The sequence below is a fragment of the Panthera leo genome, chromosome D1 (assembly GCF_018350215.1).
Source record: "Panthera leo isolate Ple1 chromosome D1, P.leo_Ple1_pat1.1, whole genome shotgun sequence".
NCBI classification, from domain to species: domain Eukaryota; kingdom Metazoa; phylum Chordata; class Mammalia; order Carnivora; family Felidae; genus Panthera; species Panthera leo.
Window position 1 is genome coordinate 2,128,869 of NC_056688.1, and position 25,436 is coordinate 2,154,304.

Sequence of the window (25,436 nt, forward strand, 5' to 3'; positions counted from 1 at the left end):
GAAACTAGGACAGTGATGTATTTTAATAAATTGAGAAGCTTAATAACGAAGCTTAAAATGTGAGGTAGTTTCATCAGCTATGCATGGGGTTTTATCGGTAACTATTATTCCATTTCCAGATGCAGATCCTGGGGTGTGATGAAACTCGGAAAATGGCTTCCAGCAGGAGTTTCTAACATTTAGGTTTCCTTGAAGTCTCTTGTTAGTCTAGCAGTTGGATACCCTAAACGGTTCCACTGACAACAAAAATGATGAATAGATTGTTTAAAATACGCACTGACGAGTCAGCAAAATGCTAAGGAATCCTTAGATTCCAGTCAAGTGAAACAGGAGCTCCTGAAAATTAAGCCAGGTCTGAAGCCAGCTTTTATCCTGGTGATACCTGCCAGACTTGGGGACCTTGACTTCCTCACTTGGTGGCTATACAGGGCACGGGGACAGGAAAGAAAATGCAGAGCCCATCCAAGATGAGTCTAGAGCCAGACAGCCTCCCTGACCTCCACTTCCCTGTAATATTCTGACTCCAACGACAGTGTAAGTGTGAACACAAGTTATTCCAAGAAAATATCAAGACAACTGAGTGTCACCATCTTGGTTTTGAAGGGAAGAAAAAAAAATCTTCCCTGAAACTCCTAAGCTATGGGACTGTTCTCTCATGTTATTTGAGTCTGTTCAAAAATTTCAGGACAAGGTTTAATTTTAAGGTGCCTCCAGGTTGAGGCAAAGACAGATCCTGTGTAGATGAATGCACCTTCCAGCCAGTCTTGAATTGGAACTGCTCAAGTTTACAGGAATATGAGCTAAGAGCAAAACGAACTCAAACACACACATACCAAACCAGTCAGTACGAGATCTGCACATACTCTAGGTAATGGAATTACCAGCTGGGGAACATAACATTTGAGTGTTTAACTTATTTTGACAAATAAGCAAAAAATGCCTGATTAGGGGCACTGGGTGTCTCAGACGACTGAGCCTCTGACTTCAGCTCAGGTCATGATCTCACCATTGGGGAGTTTGAGCCCGCGTCAGGCTCACTGCTGTCAGCACAGAGCCCACTCTACGTCCTCTGTTCTCCTTTCTGTCCCTCCTCCGCTTGTGCTCTCTCAACAAATTTTTTTAAAGAACTTGTAAGACTTTAAAAATAACAAATTTGAGACTTCAAGGAATAAAGATCGAATGATACACACAAATGAAATTACTGAATTATAAAATATGAAAGAGTTATCCCCCAAAGGTGCACAAAGCAATCGGAGGGGATATGTGTAAGAGGAGACAGGTGTGGAGGATAGAAGTTTCAACATGTTTATTTCGATTCCGAAATTAACCAAATGGGTGAGAGGTCAATTCACAAGATTTTGAATCACTTCCAATAACGCCAAGTAGTTGAAAATATAAAGACATTTTAAAATGATTTAATCCATCTTTCAATTCAGGATGCCTAAAATATCCCAAATGGGTTAAATCAGAAGACATGTATACAGCTGCGGACACCCAAGGGAAAGAGATGGTCATAAACACAGTGAGAAATCAGGCTTCCTGACCAGAAATGGGCAGCCAGGGAGCACACAGCTTAACAGGAAGGGAGAAGCCAAGGGAGTATTTCCTTAAAAGAACCAAGAAATGACTGCAAATTTAGAATTTTATACCCAGTAAACCTGTATTTGCCCAACAAGTGTACCATTCAGCAATTTCTAAGAAAACTAGGCATTTTTATCATCGATGGTTTCTTACCAAATTATTTCAAGTACAAGCAAAACATGCCAGATGGAAGGTCTGAAATGAAAGGTTTACAGGAGTTTAATATGTTGCTACATCTGCACTAACACTGTACGAAAACAATTGTGTCTTGTCAGCTTAAGATAGAATTACAGCCCTAGAAAAATTAGTATCTTGGAAGAAAGTTGATTGGATTTAACACTGATTATCTTTAGACTTTATTAGTTATTCCCTATTAAAATATCTGCAATAACAACTTTAAAAAATAGAAAACCATTTAAATAATTTCCATAACACTAGCTGGGGACAGAAGGGAAGGACTCAAAAATTCAATAAAAACCTAAGTAGCAAGAACAGTGCAAACAGCAGAAGGAGATAGAAATATAGTTAAGATTACCCCAAGTCACAAAAAAATGAGAAGTGCTCAACTAATTAAAAGGCAAAAAATACTACATGCAATGTGGTACTCTGAAAGAGAAAAAAAGATTAGTACATAAACTGGTGACATGTGACTCAATTCAGAAAATTGAGTTGACAATGTACTATTAATATCAAGCTAGGTAAATGGTATGTAGAACTCTACTATATTTCCAAGTTTGCTGTAAATGTCAAATTATTTTTTGGGTGCTTGGGTGGTTCTGTTAGCTAAGCATCTGACTCTTGGTTTTGGCTCAGGTCATGATCTCTTGATTTCATGGGTTTGAGCCTTACATCAGACTCTGCACTGTCAGTGTAGAATCCCTGCTTGGGATTCTCTCTCTGTCCTCCCTCACTCACATGCTCTCTCTCAAAATACAATTTAAGAAATAAGATTATTTTTAAAATTTAGAGGGTAAAAACAGCCCTAATGGCTTTTTACAAAAAATTCCAGCTCTGTTTATGAGAGACACAACTAAAAAGACTCAGAATAGCTGAAGGAGAATAAAAAATTATATGCCAAGTAAATTCTAGAAATATGGTGTTGCTATAACATCAGACAAAGTAGACTTTAAAGCAAAAATCATTACTAGAAAGTTACTCCATATAAATAATCAATTCTCAAGTAAATAATTTAAACCCCTAAGCACGTAATAACATAGCCTTAAAATCTAAAAATACATTGGCAAAAGCGTAAGGAGAAAATAATACATCTGCCATACTAGTGCCAAGTTTTGATAGTTCTCCATAACTGATGGATCAAACAGAGTAGAGCTGGAACAAATATCAGCTGAGTCAATTCCATACCAACGTTGATGTAACGACATGCTTTATGTAGGACACGGTGTTCAGCAATCAGAGAATAACCCATGAGTCTTTTAGAAATTTTGAAATATTTAGCTTGTTCTAGTTACCGGTTACTGATTTCTAACTTAATTGCTTTATATAGTTAAAAAACAATGAATCCCTTGAAATTCAAAGAGCTCTCTGTACTTAGTATAAAGTCGATTTTCATAATTATCCTACGTAAGCTTGAAAACAATGTCTGTATAGAGTATCATACCCAGGTTTGACAGAAATTTATAGTTAGAAACATTTCTATTAGAAACAGAGGATGTTAGTGTGCTAAAACCTATTTTAAGGGATTAGACAAAGAGTGGAATAAAAAATTTAGACTCCCCCCTCCTTGCCCAGCCCCAGTACTGACAGTGATGAGACAATCAGTGTAATCAGTTGAAGTGTCATAAGGGGAAAGAACCTGAGAATGGTCTGATAATATGACCCCCTCCAAAAAAAATTCTCCCAGGTCACAGTGGTTTAGATAGCACACCATTCATGTACTCAGGAGGTGGCAGGAATCTTCAAGTGCAGAGACTAACCTCATCTAGAGTTTGGGGAAAAAGCTCTTTCTGGAGAAATCGGATTTAAACTGAGCAATCAAGGGTGAGTGGATCCATCCGGGTGAAGAAAAACCGTTACCACAACTCTGAAGGAGACAGTCCCCAGACCATAAGGTTTATTTCCCTTTCTCTGGCTTCAGGACAATTGGAGGCACAGCCCTGAGGGAGCCCTGAGCATCAGGGACCCAGGAGAGCCTGCCAGCACCAAGCTCCCTTCTTCAGAAAGGAGGGCCTTTTTTGCCTTTCAGGGCCATAAATTCGGGAATCACAACTGTTGGTCATTCATTCCATGTTAGGAAAAAGAGGACTGAAATGAGTTGATCCATCAGGACTTTGTTTCCTAGCAGTTGATTGTAATCATCCAGATACATATGCGTGATTGAAATTGTTCATGATTGAGGGCTGCAATACCTCGCACAAATTTCATCCAGTGTTTGATGCAAGGTTTGTTCTCATCTCCGGGGCTAATGTTACCTGCTACACCATGGAGGGTGAATCCTGTCGTTTCTGTTCCTCAGTTTACTCATGTGAGGACAGAGGAATGAGCTGCATCATGAGACCCCTCTGAGCTAAGGAACATATGTGTTTATCCCCTCTGAAGGGTGGCAGAGCCCCTCTGTGCTGTGGACGCTGGTGATGGGCAGTTGCCACCACAGGAGTCAACCAGCCCAAACTGGCAGGCCCTCTGAAGACCAGACACTTCACAGTCCTCCCCTCGCCAGTTCCCACAACCACCCTGCAAGGTACATGCCCTCCTTGTCCTCTTCCTGGCAGGGCCCTGAAGCCAAAGCAAGTTGGGTGTCTTGCCGGAGATCACAGGGCTCATCAGGAGTGGAGCCAGGGGCCACCCCACCACACAGACTGCTCTGCTGGGGAGGGAAGAAGGATGGAGAGTGAGAGACCACATTGCCAAGTCAAAGAGGGACGTTGTCAGAGTAAGACAGTTGGGCGTATGGCATGCTGTGGCCCACAGTTGCCCGGCACACCTCCAGGGGGCACGATCCACACCGAGTGCCTTGTATATGGCACCCGAGACAACTGTCCAACATGGCAGCCCCAGCCCTTCCCCCAATCGGACTCTTCCCTCATTACTGGTATGTGACTCCACCTGAATTTGAGATGGAGGTAGGGAGTGGGAGGGAGAAATTAGCCATCACCTTGAGAATTGTTTAGTAAACTTAATACAGAAGAGAAAGTATACAGTTTACATTTGTTCAAGATTTTCATGTTAATACCAACACACACACACACACACACTCCCAATTGTTTTAGATCTACTGGCAGAAACCATCCCTGACCCTTTCTTCTTTTCCACACACAGGACATCTTGAAGACATGTACACCTTCTGAGCTGTGTGTAGTTTCTCTGAGCACCAGCTGTTCTCACATGCAAGGTGAGTGCTAGGAAGACCCCCGATCCTCCCTCCTATCATGTAGAGAGCTTGGCGCGGGCATAGATCATACAAACGCTGAATTCGCAGGCAAAGTTCATTCAAGTTGAAGAAGAGTTGATTAATAACAACATGTCTGGTATTGAGAACACAACTCTTCTGGGCAGGACTGTTTATGATTTGCTTCCCTACAAAAACATCCTTCTACTTACAATCTTTGATGCCCCCGAGACACCAATGCCCTTTGTCTAGCTGTTTAATTGGGGTTCATTTTCATAGGGTTGTGCTGTTATTGTGGTTACATCACAATCCCGTTGAAGAAACAACCTTAGGCAGTTATCTTCCCAACAGGAAAAAACAATTAGGATTTACATAATCAGCCTTTCAGAAGAATCGTGCCCATCAGAAAAGAATAGATCGATTGTGTCAGAATTATTCATTCATTGTGTACTCACTTGTTCACTCATTGCTAGTTCTACTACTGGGTTCTGATTAAAAGTATGAGGTTTAGAACGTGAGCTGGACCCACACCCCAACCTTCAACCTTCTCACAACCTTGAGTCAATTTATCTCAAGTCTAGGTCTCCTTATCCGTACATTGGATTAATACCAGCGATCTTAAAGAGTCATCACCAGAATCCAAGGAGATGATACAGTAAAACGTCAGTAGGTTAAGGCATTAATACCTTTCTATGTCCCACAGAAACCAGCACAAGGATGCAGAAGTTCAAAAACGAATCTATTTCCTTTCCATCAAGGCTTATTTCTTAACAGTTTGCCGTTTGAAATTTATCAAAATATATATATATATATGAGTACACACACACACACACACACACACACACAGTCTTTTACCACTAATGAAGTATTTTCCTGTTCTGCATCGAGCACTGAGTAATCTGCCTTCTTCCTCAGAAGAGAATGGATCCCCCCGATTTGCCCTCACTGCTGATGATTCCCACCAAACCATGACTTCTCTTTGTTACCAACCTGGGCTCAGTGCAACCAAAGGTCAGAAGACAGCTTGTGTGTTATCTCTTGCTCAAAGATTTACAATAAGAGGAGGTACATCTTCCCAGGCCACCGAGATGGGCAGGAGGATTGGAGCAAACCCCGTCCACGTTTCATACAAAGGTTTCCATTTTGAGTGATGACTTCATCGGGTCACATTGAACCCTGCCTTGGACTTTCACACTAGTACTTGTGCCTGTAACAACTGTCTTGCTGTGTTGTGTGCAATGTACCAGTACCTCTAAGGGCATTTCCTTACTTCACCCTTGTACTTGAGGAACCAGGGGGCACTGTTATTACCTTCCTAAAATGGGTGAGGAAACCGGCTTAGTGAAATTAATGACTTTCTTAAATCACAGTGCTCCTATACCTATTCTTTGTATTACCGAGGGCCCGAATCTGTGCTCTGTGTGGTAGGAGGGTGACCAAGGCTGGAGAGGTGTGCTCTGGGAGCTGTGTAGTCTGACGGAGGAGGCCAAGTCCACACAGAGAATGGCACAAGCCCTATAGGACAGATGGAGGTCATCAACAGCACCATTTTGCTTTAGCCTTATTCCTTTCCTCTGCCCATTTAACTTGTTAAATCCTCCCCCCAAACTGTGATGTCTTCTCTGCATGTGCCTTTCTTTGTGTCACTGCCTCTGCTTAGACCCTGTCTAGTCCCTCCCTTGCCACCCCCTTGTCCCACTTCTTCCCTTCATTAGCTCCCTGTGTATTTGCACACTCACTCAGGTCAGAGGTGGTCTTCTCGGGACTCCTCCTTCAGAGCAGATGGATGCTAATCCCAGCTATATTGCTAGAACCAGCTTTGCAATCTTCAATGAACCACTCAGCTTCTCTCAATTTTGATAGATGGGTCCACCCATGGTAACCTGACCTTCAGCTGTTTCACAATATCAGCTGTGGATTTTTCAGATGAGACAATATGTCACTTGCTTACTTATCAGTTTAATTTTAGAGGGTTGCTGCCTCTTACCAAGAGTATTATTTTCAGATCTTGATTTAAGAGGGTTGCATCAGAATTTCAAAGTAGGTATTAGCTTCAAATAAGGAAAAGAACAAACACAACACTCTCTACATTCTTCTGTGCGTTTGGTCTCATTATACATTATTTCACAAGGGCTCAGTGCAATCTTGTTTCCAGCAACTCACATGAGAATGTCCCCATTGCTCATGTGCCTCATCTCAGAATGTCCTCACTGTGTGAGAAACACCATTTCCACTTTTGTTTTTGGTGTATTAACAGACACAGTGACGGTGACAACATCATCACACCCTTTTCCTTGTACGTGTTTGTGAAAAAGAGTATGCAGGAGATGGGACATTTTGGAGCCATGGGGGGCCAGAATGAATCATCACTTCTTGGCCTTTGGAGCAGATTGTTGATTCCCAGACCTGTGCAAACAGACGTACCTGGGACATGGCCTGTCCCCTGCCATCGCACAGCCCTGTTCCTGGCTTAGTTGGCATCTAACCTTTTGTGGTTGTCACTAGATCTTTTTTTCCCCAAGATTCCTTAAAGTGAATTCTATGGAAAGCTAGAAGGTGAGATTCCTAAGTGACAATTTCAGCAATGCTTTCACATTTTGTAAGTATTCATGAAAAAATAAAATTCTAGGTCATTTCCATATAAAAGCACCAAGTACATCAATCACCTGACCTGCATTTGAAAATTTCAGGGATCCTTGGAGAATTCAAGATTCCTTGCTTGGGTATCACTTTATGAGTAATAACACATCATGTGGATTTTAATATTTTGAGTAATTTGGCCCTCTTAGATTTTGGGGAGTGGGGGTGGATAGGGAATGTGCCCACAAAGCTCCTTGGTTCTTGAAGAGAACGCACAGTGCTGTCACGCACATATTTGACGCCCACCTCCCATTGTGTTGACAAAATCCCAAGCTGTGTCACGGCACAGGATAGAAATACACCCAATTCAACAGTGTGCCTGCAGGTCCCTCTTTCTCCAGGGAACCTTCAGTGGTTCTCTCCCATTTCGAAGCCATTTCTTAGGAAAAGATATGCAGGATGAAAGGTAGCAATTCTCATGCTGTAACAAAAGGAAGGGAAGAAATCTCAGGCTTCAAAGTAACATCCTAACAGGAAGGAATGGTGTTGGAGATAAGGTGGTTAGGTCCTAGATCCCATGCACAGTGAGTTTTGTCTCAACTACTGAATTCAACTTTTCATAAAGTGAGTCTACAAGCATTGAGGCCACACCCAGCATCCCAGTTAAAGGGGTACAAAGGAGAACTGCACAAGAGACACCGTGATGGCTTTAAGGAAGAGAAAAATATTGCTCTATCTTCCTATTTTGGCAGACAAGGTTATGGTCCTCAATCTCATCTGCCCACACCTAGCTAATCCCCTTCTGTGAAGTATGGCTGAGACCCTGAAGGAAATCAGCAGTGAATTCTTAGATGGTCAGTACTGACGACTGGTCTATTTTCAATCCCTTACTTGTCATACTGGCCCTGGGGCCAAGGCTTGCTCTATCCTGCCTAGACCTGGTTGACTCGGTAAAACATGGCAGCAGGACATGTGGCACGTGGCTCTCCTCATGCTCGTACCGCAGGGCTCCCCCTCCTTGCTGAGCCCACACGGACACTCAGTTCACAGCAAAATGGGCCAGACTAGGCACAGGGGTTGGACTCATTTGCTATCCTGCAAACAGAGCCAAGAAAATGTGCCTTGAAGATAGGCCGTCTTGAATGTGCATCTCTATAGTTTACCAACCGTAGAACGAGTAGTTATTGGTCTTCTTGGAGTCGCAGTTTGATTTATAAAATGGTAACACCTAGTTTTTGCTGGGTCATTGTGAGAACAGGAAAAAATGGACCTAGAATGTCACCCACAGGATTCACCCAAAAATAGCAGCCGTAATTATTGCTGTCTCTAAGAGCAATTTAGTTTCACCAATATTCACTGGGTGTTCTTCCTGCAAGGGCACTGGGCTAGACTCTGAAGCTAGTAACACAAAGATCCATTATCAACCCCCCATCCGTGGCCTTGGAAAGAAGGATGTCCATGAACACCACTTCGTCTTACCGCATCATGATTTCATGTGTCCACATGGCTGGGCCACAGTACCCAGATATTTGGCCAAGTATTTTTCTTGATGTTTCTGTGAAGCTATTTTTTTCGATGAGAGGACTATTCAAATTATATACTATTCCAAGTGGCAGGTCCCTTCTCATAAGCTGGAGGCCTTGATGAAGACAGATGGACCTCTGCTGAGGAAGAGATCTGTCTGCCAACAGAGGGCTTTCTGGCTCCAAGGACAACTTGCACTGGTGTGGGCGTGGCTTGTGGCCCACCCTGCAGATACTACAACAGCAGCCTCCAGTATTCCTTCCCATAGGTCTCGGTGTGGACACAGATACAGCAAGATGTGAACATGCTTACACACCAGTGGCTGTCGAGGCTCCCATTACACACTGCTAAGTTCAGACCTGAGTGAAAAGTACTTGGGAAAAAGATGCTTTTGCATTCAAATATTGTACCAAATCCTCCCTTCCCCCAATTCTGTTATATTCTCTTAATGACATTAAAATCCAAGTCTCATCCACTACCTTCTGACAAAAATCACTCCAGAAAAATATTTTTTTTTTGCAACATGTAACCTACCCTCAGAAGTGTTAATACTTTTTTCCAATTAGAACCAGAGATAAAATATTCAAAGATTATTCCTTATAAATTTTTTGATAATGTTTATTTTTGACAGAGAGAGAGAGAGAGAGAGAGAGAGCGAGCGCGTACATACCAGAGGGGGAGGAGCAGAGAGAGAGGGAGACACAGAATCTGAAGCAGGCTCCAGGCTCTGAGCTGTTAGCACAGAGCCTAATGTGGGGCTCAAATTCATGAACCTTGAGATCATGACCTGAGCCAAGTTCGGATGCCTAACTGACAGCTACCTAGGTACCTCAAAGATTTTTCCTTCTTAATAAACATGGATAACCCTGATTTTTTTTAATGTTTTATTTTTGAGAGAGCATGAGTGGGGGAGGGGCAGAGAGAAAGAGAAAATCTGAAGCAATTTCCAGGGTCTGGGCTGTCAGCACAGAGCCCAACCTGGGGCTTGAACCCAGGAACTGTGAGATCTTGACCTGAACCAAAGTCACACTGTTAACCCACTGAGCCACCCAGGCGCCCCTAATTTTTTCTTTTTAATCACTCATTTGATCAGTTGTTCATTCTGATTCCAGAGACCTGAATTTCCTATGAAATACACTTCTCAATTTTTGTCAGTTCTAAAAATGAAACTTTGGAATTTCTTCAGCCTCCGCAACTACTTGGAGGAATATACATTTGCAAAAGGAGGCGTATTCACAGTGGCCAAAGCTGGAATCATTGTAGAAATAAAGTCCATCAATAAAATAAATACCCATGGATCCATACTGATAAATCTAAATGGTTGAAAATAAAAATTGAAGAGACTACTGTCCCATACAGAAGATCCCAGAAAAATTGTGTAGGTACTTGCTACCTCCAGAAGATGGACTTCCCTCCTCCTCCCTTCCCTCCCCTCCCCTCCTGACTCCAGCCCTGTGGAGGGTGACACTGCACCTGGGGACTTGCTCCCAAAAAGCAGAGTATGGAAATGGTTGGGCAGTAGCATAGTCTCATAGTAGAGACTTAGCAGACATCGCCTCATCCAGGTGATGGACGTTCACATTAGGAATAAGTCATTCCCCTGACCTATGAGGAGAAGGACAGTTTAGTTCTTCAGTCTTCCTACCCAAAACCCAGGATTTCAGTATAAATGTGACAAAGATATCAGATAAACCCAATTTCAAGGACATTCTAGAAAAACGTCCATCAGCGCTCCTAAAAATTATCAGGTCATCAGTGACCAGGAAATTTTGACAAACAGAGAGTGCTTTGTAGACATGAAGACTCAAAGTAATGTGGTTCCCTGGATAAGATCCTGGAGCAGAAAAAGGATATGGAAGAACAACTGGTGAGTTCTGCCTACACCGTTAACAGTAATGAACCAATGTTCATTTCTTAGTTGTAACAAATGGACCAAGGGGACCCAGGACAATCCCAATAGGGGAAACTGAGCAAAGGTTATACAGAAATCCTTGTAGTAAGTTTCTAACTTTTTAATAAATGTCTAACTCTTCTAAAATTAAAAAAAATAAAGAAATAGAAGTGTACAAACCAAAGAGAAATGTACCAAATACGAATTTGGAAAGTGCTTTGCAATTTCCAGGAAGTTAACGATTGAATATACATGACTTGCTCTCCTCCTGATGTTTTGAGGTCTAGGGGAGCAATCCCTGGAGCTTCAGTTGCTCTTGCACCCCACAGATTATAAAGACTATTGCATATTTGGTTTTATCCAACAGAAACATGTTATTGAGTTATTAATGATGCTAGGTTTTTTTTGTTTTTTTGTTTTTTACCAAAATGGATCAAATCATTCATTGGTATTTTTCAAAGTCAAGAGAAAATGAACATTCAACAAACAATGAGAGGTTATCCCTCCAAAATACACCTGTGAGTTCTAACTTACAATTGGTGTTCATTTTCACCCACTGTGATGTAGGGCTGGTATGTGAATTTTTAAAGTTCTGTTTAGAGATTTTTTGACTTAGCATAACACTCTCCAGTTCCATCCACGTTGCTACAAAAAGCCATATTTCATTCTTTCTCATTGCCAAGTAGTTTTCCTTACAGAAGACCATCGGGGAGGGGAAGGGGGGAAAAAAAAAGTTGGAGAGTGAGGAAGCCAAACCATAAGAGACTCTTAAAAGCTGGGAATAAACTGAGGATTGATGGGGGGTGGGAGGGAGGGGAAAGCGGGTGATGGGCATTGAGGAGGGCACCTGCTGGGATGAGCACTGGGTGTTGTATGGAAACCAATCTGACAATAAATTTCATATTAAAAAAAAGATTTTTGAAATATTTTTGAGAGCGAGAACATGAGTGGGGAAGGCGCAAAGAGAGAGAGAGAGAATCTCTTCCTCAGCTTCCTCAACATCAGCACAGAGCCTTACATGAGGCTCTAACGCATGAACCTCAAGATCATGACTTGGGCCAAGATCAAGGGTTGTACCCTCAACCCAATGGAGCCACGTAGGCGCCCCTCAGGTCTTTGTTCTGGTAAACCAATTTGTCAGTTAAGTAGGTAGCTAGGAACCACATTCAAACCTTATCTTTCCAAGCATAGAGTAGGAGTCTAGATTCTTAAATTTCCCAGAATAAAGTATCAAGTCTCTCTAGGCCTTTCCTGCATGGAGTCTAGTGGTTGGCTGTTACATCTTTCACAAGCAGCTCCCTTGATCTGTCATTTTCTCAAATTTCCATGGTGTAAAGCTTTCTTCCACAGCCTATTCCATGCTGCCAACATGTTATAGAACATGGAGCTGGGAAGACGTGTACACATTTGGGTCCCACATGAGTGAGAGTAGGGCCACCACCGAAGAGTCCCTCCCTCTTGCAAGTGGGCCCCAAAGGCGGATGTGGATTCAAACGACATTTCAAATTACTGTCTGTGAAGAAGGGTTCCACAATCGGTTACGAAGGTAGCCATCTAGGCTGATGCTATTCGTGTCACACCGATCGGACTTATGCCCCAGTCCATATACCTGTCTCACGTGCAACAGTGATAGGTGATCAAATACCAGAAGGGCAAAGAGAAATCTTTTTCTTTATTCCTAAGGCAATAGCGTCTAAAATGAAAATAGTCGTCACTCAAGTTTAGGTTTCACTGTTGCAAACCTTGATGGCCGTGTAATTTACATGGCTACTAAAATGACCAAAGTACATTACACAGTTCCTCACTATATGCAAATGCTCAATAAAGATGTATTTCTGTGGACAGGGTTCAAAATTTCAGTTATTGGCTGGCAGCAATGGTTCCCCCATGGGGCACGTGGGTGGCTCAGTCTGTTAACAGCCTGACTTTGACTCAGGTCATGATCTCTGTGAGTTAGAGCCTCATGGCTGGCTCTGTGCTAACAGCTCACAGCTTGGAGCCTGGTTCAGATTCTGTGTCTCCCCTTGCTCTCTGCCCCTCCCATGTTCATGCTTTGTTTCTGTCTCTCAATAATAAGTAAACGTTAAAGTCTTTTTAAAAATTGGTTCCCCAACTTGAGAATACACGTCTGTTTCAGCATTAGGAGTAAGCAGTCAAAGAAGGTTTGTCTTCTAGCCTGTTGACGGTTTTATGACTCTGTTTGCATCCCAGCCAACATCCTGTTCCTAGATTAACGTCCTGAAAAGAATTTGTAGACTTTAGGATGACCTTATAATTTACACGCCGGATAGAAAGCCGTTGCATACCATATGTTACAGTGGGCAATAAAAATGAAACAACAATCCAAATACTGTTAGGTTAGGGCAAGTTTTAGGAAAATGAGTATTGTTCTTTTGTGTTCCCCTATCTTAGCTAAGAAGTTGATTACTTACTGTAAAAGCAGGGGGGATTCCTTTGACACACTTGATATGTTCTTCCCCCTCCCATCTTCTCAGAACAGAACAAGGGATTGGAGCTTGTTGGGTCATACCTCCTCAACTTTTCTGTCAGGCAATTACTGAAAACGAAATCTAATCCCTATTCTCCACGATTCCCTGGTTTTAACAAATTTGAGGGCCACCTGGGTGGCTCAGTCTGTTGAGTGGCCAGCACTTGATATTGGCTCAGGTCATGAACTGCTTGTGATATCAAGCCCCACATTGGGCTCTGTGCTGATAGTGCGGATCCTGCTTGGGATTCTCTTTCTCTCGCCTTTCTTCTCTGCTCCTCCCCCACTTGTATTCTCTCAAAACAAACATTTAAAAAAATAAAAATGTCTGAATACTGATCAAGCAAATTCAACAGTGGAAATTACTGTTTTAACTGAACATTTATACAATTTTTATGGCATTTTGTATTTATCTGTAAACTCAAAGGCCTTTCCTGTACCAAAAAAGAGAAATATTCATCTTTGTTATTGTTTTGTGCGTTTGTGTGTTTACTTTCATCTTTAATTAGCTTGGAATTAGTGTTGACAATTGTGATGGTTAACCTTATGTGTCAGTGAGGCCACAGAACATAAAGCTATGTCATCCAACATTATTCTTTATGTGAAGGTGTTTAGGGATGAGTTTAACATTTGTATCTGTAGCCGGAATAAAGCATATTGTCCTCCCCAATGTGGGTGGGCCTCATCTCATCAGTGGAACGCCTGAATAGGACAGAAACGCTGACTCTCCCCTCCACTAACAGGGAATTTCTTCTGCCTGACTGCTTTGAGTTGAAACACCCATTTTCTTCAGTGTCCAGACTCCAACTAAAACATTGCCTCTTTTGGGTTGTGAGTTTCTGGCCTGCGAACTAGAAGGACACCACTGGTTATGCCTAAGACTTCAGCTTGCCAACTCCAACTATTTAGACTTGTCAGCTTAAATGATTGCAGTTCATTCTTTATAGCCCACACCCCCCCCCCACTTCCTCAGAGACCTGTAAACATGTTAACATAAATCTATTTTTTTATGCGTGTGTGTATATGTGTGTGTAGGCTTTTTTTCCTGGAGAACCTAATCCAACCATTAATAAGGATCTAACTGTGCTCCCAACCCACATCATTTACTCCATTGTCTTCACATGATGGAAATCCTCTTTTGACTTGATTTACAGATTTATATTCTGTTTCATTAATTTATGTCTAGTCCTACCTTCGTAACACACTTATCATGGTCCCTCAATCAGTGTTTGCCAGTTATCTGTTTTACTCCTGATCAGTTAAAAATACGTTATGCCACTACAATGAAATAAAGGTGGGGGGTGGGCAGAGGTTTGACAAAAAGAATATTTTTTCTACCTGAAATAGGCCCAGACATGGGCTTTCAATCTTTCCCTCCCTTTTCCTGCCTTGGCACCCTTTCTACAAAATAAATTTTCAACAACATTCACACACAGGCAGACAATACAAATGGAGCTGGTCTGGCTGGGCAGGCGGCTGGCTGAGGCTCCCCTGCTTACCCTGGGGATGGTTCTTGATGCCCAGGGAGCCCTGTTATAAAAACCACCTTCAACCTTCACTTGCAGTGCCAAGGTAAGTGTTCATTTTTCATGTTTTCCCAAATTTTGGCAACCATTTAAATGGCCCTGTTAATATCACCATTTACCTAACGCGTTTTCAATGTCCTTTTAATTCTTCCAAACTAGTGAAAAGCCAAGATGAAAAGAGATTTATAAAAATTGCCGTGTATTATGTTACCTCCTCACTGAGAGGTTTATTTGCTTACTAAATGGTCCTACATTTATAGTCGATCGGCATCAACAGATAACACATCAAAAGTAAACTTCAATTTCACATTGCAGAGAGGATGTGATTCCAATTGAAAGTTGTTTATCATAGAGAATATGTTCCTAAATCCAGTTTATGGGAAGATTATGGCATTTAATTTACTTTGAGAGAGAGGAATATGCTGTCACCAGAAACTGCATTAGCTATTAGAAAAGTAATGTAGCTGTCGGTCTGTGCAGCTTCCAGGAAGCATGGGTCCTCTGTATTCACAACAGGAAGCCAGATTTCTTCCTAGTGTGATAACAGGAGCCCTGGACTGGTCATCGGGGGTAGGATCAAGACCAAGTGTGGCCAGTAACTAGCTGTGTGGCTCGAAGGAGACAGTCAGGCAGCCTCCCAGGATGTCAGGCGACTTATCTAGGATAGGAGGGTGCAGGGAAAATCTGGCAGGAACAATCTCCTAAGATCTTAGGATCAAGAGGAATGACTTTCATGGTCACGGCTACCCTGAGGTCACCAAGGAAAGTAAAAATGGCTGCTCGAGTCTTTACTTGTAGAGCATGCATGAGGGAGAAGTTCGTCAGGGGCCAACTTCACAGGGATGTGTGTGTGTGGGGGGGGGGGTGTACACACTCAGTGTGCTATAGAGAGGGTGTGCTAGGGCAAGAAGGTGGTTTAGATTATGTAAGTTTTTGTTATGCAGAGTAATTCTGTAAGCATTTTGGAAAGGGACTTGTGGCTAGTTTGCAAGCCCGTGGAAAGATTGTAAGGTTGCATTACTTTTGGTCCTGAACAAAATGCCACGTAGGCTGACCACACTCAGGATCTGGTTTCCGGAGCGTGGGTCATGCACAACCCAGAAGCTCGGGGCTTTGCTCCCCATGCAGGGCATCATGATTAAGGGGAAATAGGAGAGGAGGCAGGTCTGGACAGACACATTCTCTTCCTCGCGGTCTCCCATGGCAGATTCCACTATGTGGTTCTACCATGTGTATCCTGCATGGTAAGAAAACACGTCTGCCCAGGGGCCTGCTTGGTCTCTGAAGTTTCTGGAAAGCTCTAGCCAATATGGTAGTTCCTGTGCTGACGTGGCTTTGCTTCTTACCCTGTCTTCCCTGGCACTGCCTGGGGCTCAGAGACCTCCCAGGTCAAGTGTTAGCGCCTTAACCCTCTGTCTTCCAGAGGACTTGATCTCAGACTGATGGAAATGTTCTTCTCATTGGCCTTAACAAAGGAAGAGTGAACTTCTTCCCTCCTTTGTCATCTAGTGCCCTTCCAGACTTGCTCTTTGTCTTCGCCAACCCTTGGTTTTACATCACATGCAAGGGTGGGGATGGGTAGGTCCCAGGCCATTTTCTGGAGCCCCACAGTGGCTAGAAGGGGGATAGGGTGGACATGCTCATTTTTGTATTTGTTTGTTCGTCGAAGCCCCAGGGCACTCTGGCTCTAGTGACCTCGGGGAAAGGTCACATCCAGGGACAGAGACCGTAAGCATCCTGTGTCCCTGAGCAACCTCACATGTCATCCCTCAGAGCTGTTAGGCCCACCTCCTTCTCCAAGAGGAGAGAATCTCCTTTCTTTCCTAAGTCACTTATATCCTCGGCTACGGAAGCTTCCTTTGGGGTCTCAAGGTCAGCCTGCCACCACCCTCCTCACTCAGCCATCCTCTCTAAATATGCAAACTGACTGGAACTTATCCTTGTCAGGTAACTGGTGTAGGTGGAATTTGCAGCAATGCATGCAGGGTGACAGGCAAGACATCAAAAGGAAGAGCCTTGAGAATGTTCTCCTCGTGCATCTGTTTCGAGTAATGGGAATGGACACTTACTGAGCCCTCACCACAGGCTGGGTGCAGTGCTAACCATCTTTCACGATTGCCTTATTCTTCCCAGCACTTCGTGTAGGCTCTGTTGTCCTATTTTAGCAACGAGGGAACTCTGGGAGTGTGAGTGGAGGTCACGTGTCTGCGGGTCCCCATCTGGCACAAGTGATGGAAGCCAGTAGTCACATCCCGGTCTTCGCATGACCGTGTGAGAGCACCCCAACGTGAGGCCGGGCAGTGACCTCTCCAGGACCTCGCTGTCCAAGTCCTGGTCGCAACCCAGTGCCACCGCCTCGTGTTGCTTTGACTCTGAACTAGTTCTCTCCCACTTGAAGCACTTGTGGATCTTTGAAGATCCATCCCCAGTGTTGAGATTCTTGTTGGTCAGAAATTCAGAGCTTGAGAACTAGGCTGTCGCTGCTTCTTTGAGCGCTGTGGTCTGTGGGGAAAGAACAGGCACCAGGGTTTGGAGCATCAGAGACCCCCCCCAACATGGCTGGTGAGTGAGACCAGAGTCCCAAGGGGCCGCTTTCACCGGGGAGCATGGAAAAAGCAAAGCCTGCGAGCATGGAGTTTCTGGACGAGCAAAAGGTGGGGGGCAAACTGGTAGGGAAGGAAACCTGCAAGAATTTTAGTAGTATCTCCATGGGCGAAAATTCGATTCCCTTCAATATTGGGCTACATGATTTATTTAGTCTACAAATAAAGGAAACGGTAGTCTGAGAACGTGGGTAGAAATCCAACGTACAGCACTTACAAGCCTTTTTATGCAAATTGCTTAATCACTGTGCTATCTGTATAGCATCTCAGGTGGAAACATGCACTTTCTATAAGCATGTGAGGATTCAGTAGGCTACTGTGCAAAGCATAGGTGGTCAAGAAAGGCACGGACTGATTCACCAGGGATAAAACTATCTCACACTGCCTAGAGGTATCAGCAATTGCATCCATATACGTGTGTGTGCGCGCGCCTATGTATGTATTTAAGACATAAATAGGACTTCACCAGGTTCCACTATCTGCCCTTGACCTTGAAGGTGTAACCAATCGATTATGTTACAGCTCTGGTGGGGGTGGGGGTGGGGGTGGGGGTGGGGGTGGGGGTGGGGGTGGGGGTGGGGGTGGGGGTGGGGGTGGGGGTGGGGATCCATCCCTCAGCACAGATATTACAGTTATCTAGCTCAAGGGGAATGAACATATAAATAAAAACATGTTAATGTACAGTGCCAATGATAGAAAATTCTAGCTTACTCTGACAACAGTGTCATCTTCTGCAGATAAATTAGCATGAGAAGGTGATTTAGGATGGGCAAATTAGCTATGGGGAACAGAGTGGGAGCCAAGTGTCTAATTAGATCAGTCTAAGAGCACCAACGCTCAGCTGTACCTTAGGGATATACCAGCCCTCGGGATGGAGTGGAGACGTTCCTTGGTAGGACAGTAGGGCAAGGAGGAGGACTTAAAAAAAACAAAAACAAAAAAAAAAATGGCTCAAGTTTTATAACAGAAAAGAGCAATTTATGGGTTTCATTCACCGTCTTCCACCAAAAGTTGGAGAGCTCACCATATTATAGATGCTTCCCTATTCACCCAGTCTTCTGCTTTTGTTTCCCCCAGTGGATCATTCCCGTGGGCATGCACACAGTGTCTGTCATCTTAACCCCAAATTTTCAAAGATGTTTTCTTCACTTTTCCCTGAATGCCCCCCACTAACTGATCCAACACGAATTATGTCTTTTCGTCAGGTCTCTGACCTATGTGGCCCCACTGATCATTCCCCCATTGAACTCCTTCCTACATTTTAGGTGGCAATCCTCTCCTGGTCCAGCTCGTATCTCAACTGTTCCTCCTGCTGGATCCAGACTCGCTCTGTGTGCTTCCGCAGTTCCCACAAGGTAGGACTGGGTTGATAAAATCTCCAAAAGACTTATGAAAATAAGGCACTGGGTTTCTTTCGTGCTTTCTTTGGTCATTTCTCCAAGTTAAATGTAACTTCTAGGCAGGAAGGGAACTTCCTTTTTCTAGGTCTGCTCCTGGATTACAATTTAAAGTTTCGGACCAGATGTTCATTGCAGGCAACCCCAGTGATACAGATTTGGTGTTAGATTAACCTATTTTGATTTGGTAGGAGCCTGCCTTTTGAATATGAACACGGTATCTGCACTTTTACTAACTTATAGCAGGGTTATGTTTAACCACAAGAGGAAAGAAATGCACTGATTATTCTCTGGGGTAATTTTGAGCAAGTATGAATAGAAAACAGCTTTGTGGTCTCAGTGACTTGAATCCCTGAATTGGTCTCTGCGCAAACAGTTGAAACAAAGTCATAACTATGTATTCATTAGACTATAAAATAGCCGGGTGTTAAATTTGCAACCAACAGGCTTTGTTATCCGTGCTGCAGATTTTATTATCTGCTAGTTCATAGCTGGTCTTATTAATTTGGAAGCTTTTTGCAGAAAGAGAAATGGGTTCCATTTCTAAAACTTGCCATTATGAATTCTGTCAATGCTTTTAGCTATTCGGTATTTATACATGTCACTCCATGGGGCAATTTGCAATTCTGGATAGACTGGCTTAAAGCAGTCCGCTTTTCTCAACAGCCCTATTTTCCTCCTCCTCTGCCAATGGGGCGACCATAGGCTTATCTGTGTGCTCTAAGTGAATCCCATAGGATACGAGAAATCTGGATTTTCCTGCTAAGACAGACATAATTCTATTAAAGTAATTTTATGAACCCTCATTGGTTTGAAATCACTTCGGATAGAGCTTTTGGGGACAGGAATGAGGAAGATAATTGCTGCCATTAATAAGTTTGAAGGGGGTCCACAGACAGCAGGTTTCCAAAGGCGTTCTGGCACTAACTTTCCAGAAGAATTCGTGAACTCAGGGCAAGGGTCCCCGGCAGGATCAGAGCCCTCCACCTCCCTACCCATCTTTCTGCATCTGTTTGTCCATGGTCCCCTCTGTGCAAACCTAGGAACCATCTAAAATCAAAGACAACTCCAGGATAGAGAGTGGTCAGTAGAATAGAGAGGGATAAAGACACTCTTTACCACAACTGTAGACATTCAAGAAAAACCACTATTGATGGGATGTATTTAGGTTTTCTGTTGAAGAGAGCACTTTACCATCATGTGAACAGTCACAGAATCTTACACTCCATACTTTTGGGTAGTTTCATTTTCCCATTTTCCTAAAAAGAAAGCATATTGGCATTTACTTAGGTCCTGAGCCTTGTGGCTGCAGAATATGGTGCCCTGGTATCAGCCTCCTGCTTTTAGACTTGTCTGAAACAAACTCTACATGTTATTTGAAAAAAGCCAGTTTCTTTACAGAAATTTATTGGCAATTGTGTCCTTCCAACAAGAAGGAAATACCAAGGAAAGGACGTTGGTGCTTGGTTTTATTGTTTATTTTGAAGGAATTGGTTCTATTTCCAAATTATGATGGTGCAAGTATAGTGTATTGAGACCATGGGCCGCAGCCTGACCAGGTTTACACAGAAAATATGCGAAACATGAAGAAAAATGGAAATATCCATTTTTATGGGAGGTATGGTTGACACACAGGAAGCCACACAGATTTCTGGCAGAGGATTTGCTACCTTTGGACATGTACAGACACTAACCCTTCATTCTCTGTTACCCCAGAAAGCTGTCTATGCCCCAATTGTGCCTGACACGGACCTTTGTCCTTTTTAGGATTAAGCAGGAATCTAATAGTGGCTATGCAGGTGTCTTCTCTTAGAGGATGTTTAACGGATATTGAGGGGAGGCCTACTGAGGATTTACTGAAAGCACCCTTAGCATCAGGTCACACGCTCTACTCTCTGCACAAAGGGGCATCAGAAGCACACAATGATAGGTTGACCATAGTTCCTAAAAGCAACCTGTTGATCATGAAATCTTAACTCTTTGTCTGAAAAGCCTTACTTTTTTTTAATGCCCATTTAACTATGCCCATTTAACTTAGTGAAAGTAACTCGGCAATCAGATCATTTTTCTGAAGTTAGAGATCCCCATTTTTAGGGTAGGCTTCATGCATAGGCTACTGCCAGCACAGTAGTTAGGAAGCTAGGCCTTGGAGCATCACAGATCTGGGTTTTACCGGAGGAACCCTGGGAAAGCAACTCTGTGGCCCTCAGCGTCCTGGTAAGATGGGGACCCTGTTGGCTCCTAGTTCAGGGGATTGCTTTGCATGCTTCGGCAAGTACAGGCGGTAAGGAATTCACATTGTCCCAACGACACAGACCACCCTTTCACTGGGAGAGCATCTCCCCATTGGCTAATATTTGGAAGATCCTAGGCCAAAGGTCTTTCATTAATTCCTTTAATATTTCTTGGAACCTCCTGTGTCCCAGGTCCTTTTCTAGCCCTGGGCAGATTGGAGGGACGTCCTCAGATGCTTACATTCCAGGGTTACACACAGAGGCCACAAAGAGCTCATTTGTCCTTGTTCCTCTTAAGACCAGATTCCCTGCAGGGGGGGGCGGGTGGGCGCTTCAGGGCAGAGCACTGATGGCCCAAAGGAAGCCGGAGCCTCCAACTTTAGCCCGGACTTACTACCCGGGTGCCTCGTTCCCCTCGTCGGCGACATACTTATTCGGAACTGGAATTTCATCAGTACTCACCACATTCTGGAAGCAATGTTCACACCCCAGCTGGCCCAGTGTGTTTGTGTGTGTGTCTTTATGGAATATATTCGTATATCCAAAATGCACCTACAGGATCTGTGGAACCAGTTTAAGTGTGATGACTTTTTCAAGCCACTACTTGTGGATGGTTTTGGGTACGTGGCTGGGGGTGGTAGAACCAGGTGACCTCATCTTGGGGGAGAAGACAATGCTCACTTGGGTTGAAGAAGGACCAACGGGCCCTGAGCAGTTTCAACCCTACCCCGCAGACCCCAGGCTGTGGGAGGGCCTCTGGAAGTCCTACCTTCAGAGCCCCACGCAAGGCCCAGTTTCGTTTGGAAATGGCAGCTCTTGAGCCTGGTGGCCATCGACTAGGCCACGAAATAACCACAAGGAAGCGGGAGTACAGTGTCTCTTTCCCAACTGTAGTTAGAGGGGTGTGGCTCCCCTCCTTCCATTCACTGCTTCGTCCAGGGCTTTCAGAGGGACTTGGCCCCCGGCTGTGCTAACTGACCAGTGTTTAGCGCCCACCTCCCATGTGTGGGCCCTGAAGGTGCCATAACCGGGAAAGATGGGGACTCGGCTCCCGTGGAACAGACGTTCCAGAGGGAGGACGCACATGAAAACACGAATCCAAGCTGTTGGTGATATCCTGTTTCCCGGAGAACAGTCCCAGGAGATCCGGGAAGGCCCTGTGCCTCCTTGTTCTGTGGGGCCCAGATGGTGCCCCGTGCTGTTAGCGATGCTGCCTCAGCCAGACCCACTCCTTGTCTCAGCTACGTGGAGATTGCCGTGCTTCTACAAATAAAAAAAATCTCACCGTGTCCCCCCCCAATCTTTGGGGAGCACCTAACGAAAGAAAGTCACCTCCGTCAGGATCTGAGGGGCCTCCATGAGCAAGTGACAGGTGAGCTGATCAAGACAGGATAAGTGGGACAGATACTCAGCTTTCCATTATGCCTGACATCCTCCTACGTCCTATGCAGGTAGGTATGTAACCCTCGCAGTGACACCTTAAGGTGGCAATGGGAGTAGAGGTTCCAGGTGAGGAAACAGGCCCAGTAAATTGGACGAGGTACACAGTGAATACCTGGGAGACTGGGATTGAAGTCGACAGTCTGACTTCAGGACTTTGTAACCACTGTTGGGTTACAAGGAAGGTATGTGGGGGTGGGGGTAAAAAAAAAAAAAAAAAGAAAAAGTTACTTTAGACCTACGTGCATGTGTAAAGGCCCTGTGGTAGGAGGCGGTTTGGAGAATTAAAGGGCAGAAAGCAGCCAGGGTGGCTGCTGTGGTACAGAAGCGGAGGATGGTGAACTATGGATGCACAAGGGGCCCAGCCCTCCCAGGGCACATGACTCCCAGTTGAGGAGGCCAACATCTTGAACCTCATGTGCTACGGGTCTCAGGGCAACTGGAGTTGCAAACAAACAGCCACAGAAAACGCCAGTTATCTTTTTAGCTCTAGAAACAGAACTGGAGTCAAGATAAAACTTGATGACGACATTCTGGAATAATCCTGGCTGGCGGCATCACATGGGTATAGCTACCCTGAGTCCTAGGATATCTGTAGCTAAAGTCAGACGTGCCCCTGGGTGGGGATTATCTACCTACGCCTGTCATGTGACACACAGATAGAAGCAGGACCCAGTGAGTCCCTGCACACGTCCTATGGTCTATTTTCCACACGGGATTCAGTCCTGTCACCGGACCCTCCCGGCAAGCAGCGGGGACAGCATCCCCACTGGTGGGGTCCCACCGGTGGGGTCCCCCCGGGGCACTCAGGGGGCATCCACGCGGCTTGAGCAACGAGCACCGTGACCAGCGTCATGCTTTAGGTCCCAGCAGAGGACTGCGGAGCCGGCCACTGACAAGGCTCGCCTCCATCCGAGCTGCGTCTCTGCTTCCATCCCTCCCAGGCTCGTTCCGTGGCTTTTGGATTTCTTCCGCACATCGACCCGGGCGCGTCAATCCACCTGGAAGCTCTCACCGACCTGCGGTCACAGGCCGGCGAGGTCAGATGGTGCTGCTATTCCACAGACCCAACGCCAGGGGGCGATCTAAGCCCGCCACACGGCGGCCTCTCCCTGCGGCGCCCTCCCCTGCCGGTGCCCCCCTGATCCCGAAGCAGAGGAGGGGCCGGCCTCACCCGGTCTGTGCATCTTTGGGCCTCGGCGACCGCGCTGTCCCGCCCCCGGGCTCGGCGGGGTCAGAACCCCAGAGGAGCCGCGGTGCACACAGTGTTTTCTCCTGTAGGCATCTCCTGATCGCAAGAAATTGAAGACAGACGCACGCACGCTGTGTCCGTGCCGCGCAGGGCTCAGTCACAGGTGCCCTTGGAGCCTGACGTCCCCGCCCTCGTAACACCCACCCTCGCGCACGGACTCGCGTGTCCTTCTGGGATCTGCGTCCCCACCACTATTCCAGCGGCAACAGTTGTCCAGCCCCACGCTGTTCGTGACTGTGGTGGCTTCCCAGCGTTTGCACACGTCCCTGTGGCAAAGCATCTCTTAATGGGAATGCGCCAGGAGGAAAGTGTGTGCAATACTCCAGAAATCCCTGGGGGCTTCGCACATCACTGTGATCGCCTCTCCATGTTCCAGATCCAAGCGGCCACTCCTTCAGGCAAACACCCACCTCCCTCCTGACTCTGAGAGTCTGAAACAAACACTTGGTTAGTTTTCAGTTTCTCCTTGATCCGCAAAGCATCGAGAACATCACTACTCATGGATCCAAGAAGAGGTGTAAGACGAACAGGTGAACTTTTTATTTTTTAACGTTTTTATTTGAGAGAGCACGTGAGAGCCTGCACTAGCTGGGCAGAAGCAGGGAGAGACAAAATCGGAGACAGGCTCCTGGCTCTGAGCTGTCAGCACAGGGCAAGGCCCGGAGCCCCAACTCACAGACCGAGAGATCATGACCTGAGCCGCCCAGGAGCCCTAAGTTGGACATCTTTACTCAGAACTCACGAAAGTGGATTTATCCTTCTACGAGGTTAGCAGAGCCCCTAAACAAAGCACATAGAGGTGTGTGTCCATAAACCCTTGAGCAAGACAGCTGTTTGGGGGAGGGGGGGGATGAACCACACCTTCTTTCTCCTTGTAGGTCCCTTCTTGTATTCAACTGTGACACATACTGAAATGTTGGCATATCTGGCAGTCAACATGCCTAGAGAGACCTCACCCCCAGGGAGAAACAGACCAGCACCCCGGGAGCCCTCCTGCATCGCAGGCTAGTTTCCACAATAAAAACAAGCATTTACTTATTCTTGTACAGATGGTGCATTTCGCAGCCTCAGACTAGAATGAGTTTCCTAACCTGCTGTACTCAAAGCGTGGTCCCGTGAACGGTGGCACCACCATCAGTCCAGAACAATCTTTCAGCATGGTCCTGCCCACCCCCACCTGACCTAGTGAATCTGAAATTCTGGGCCATCTTGCTGTTCACCAGCCCTCCACGAGATTCCATTGTGTGCCTAAGCTGTAGAGACGTTTTCTAGAAGAGGGTTCACTTCGTAGCTGGAAAACTATGTCGTAGGGGTGTTTGATGTGTACTTGGGATCGGGGAGAGGAGGTCTCACCTGCACCTCCTTTCTCACTTTTTGGTGACAAATCTGTTGTTGGCTTTATAGAGGTAGATTTGCATGGGACAAATTCTGTTTTTAGCGTACCATGTGTTTTGATCCCTAAAGTTGCTCCCTTTCCCACCCGTTTCTGGGGCACAGCCTTCCCAAACTCGATCAGCCCTGTTGGTCAGCTCACGTCTGACCTGTGAGCAGAATCCTGGAGGACAAAACTGTGC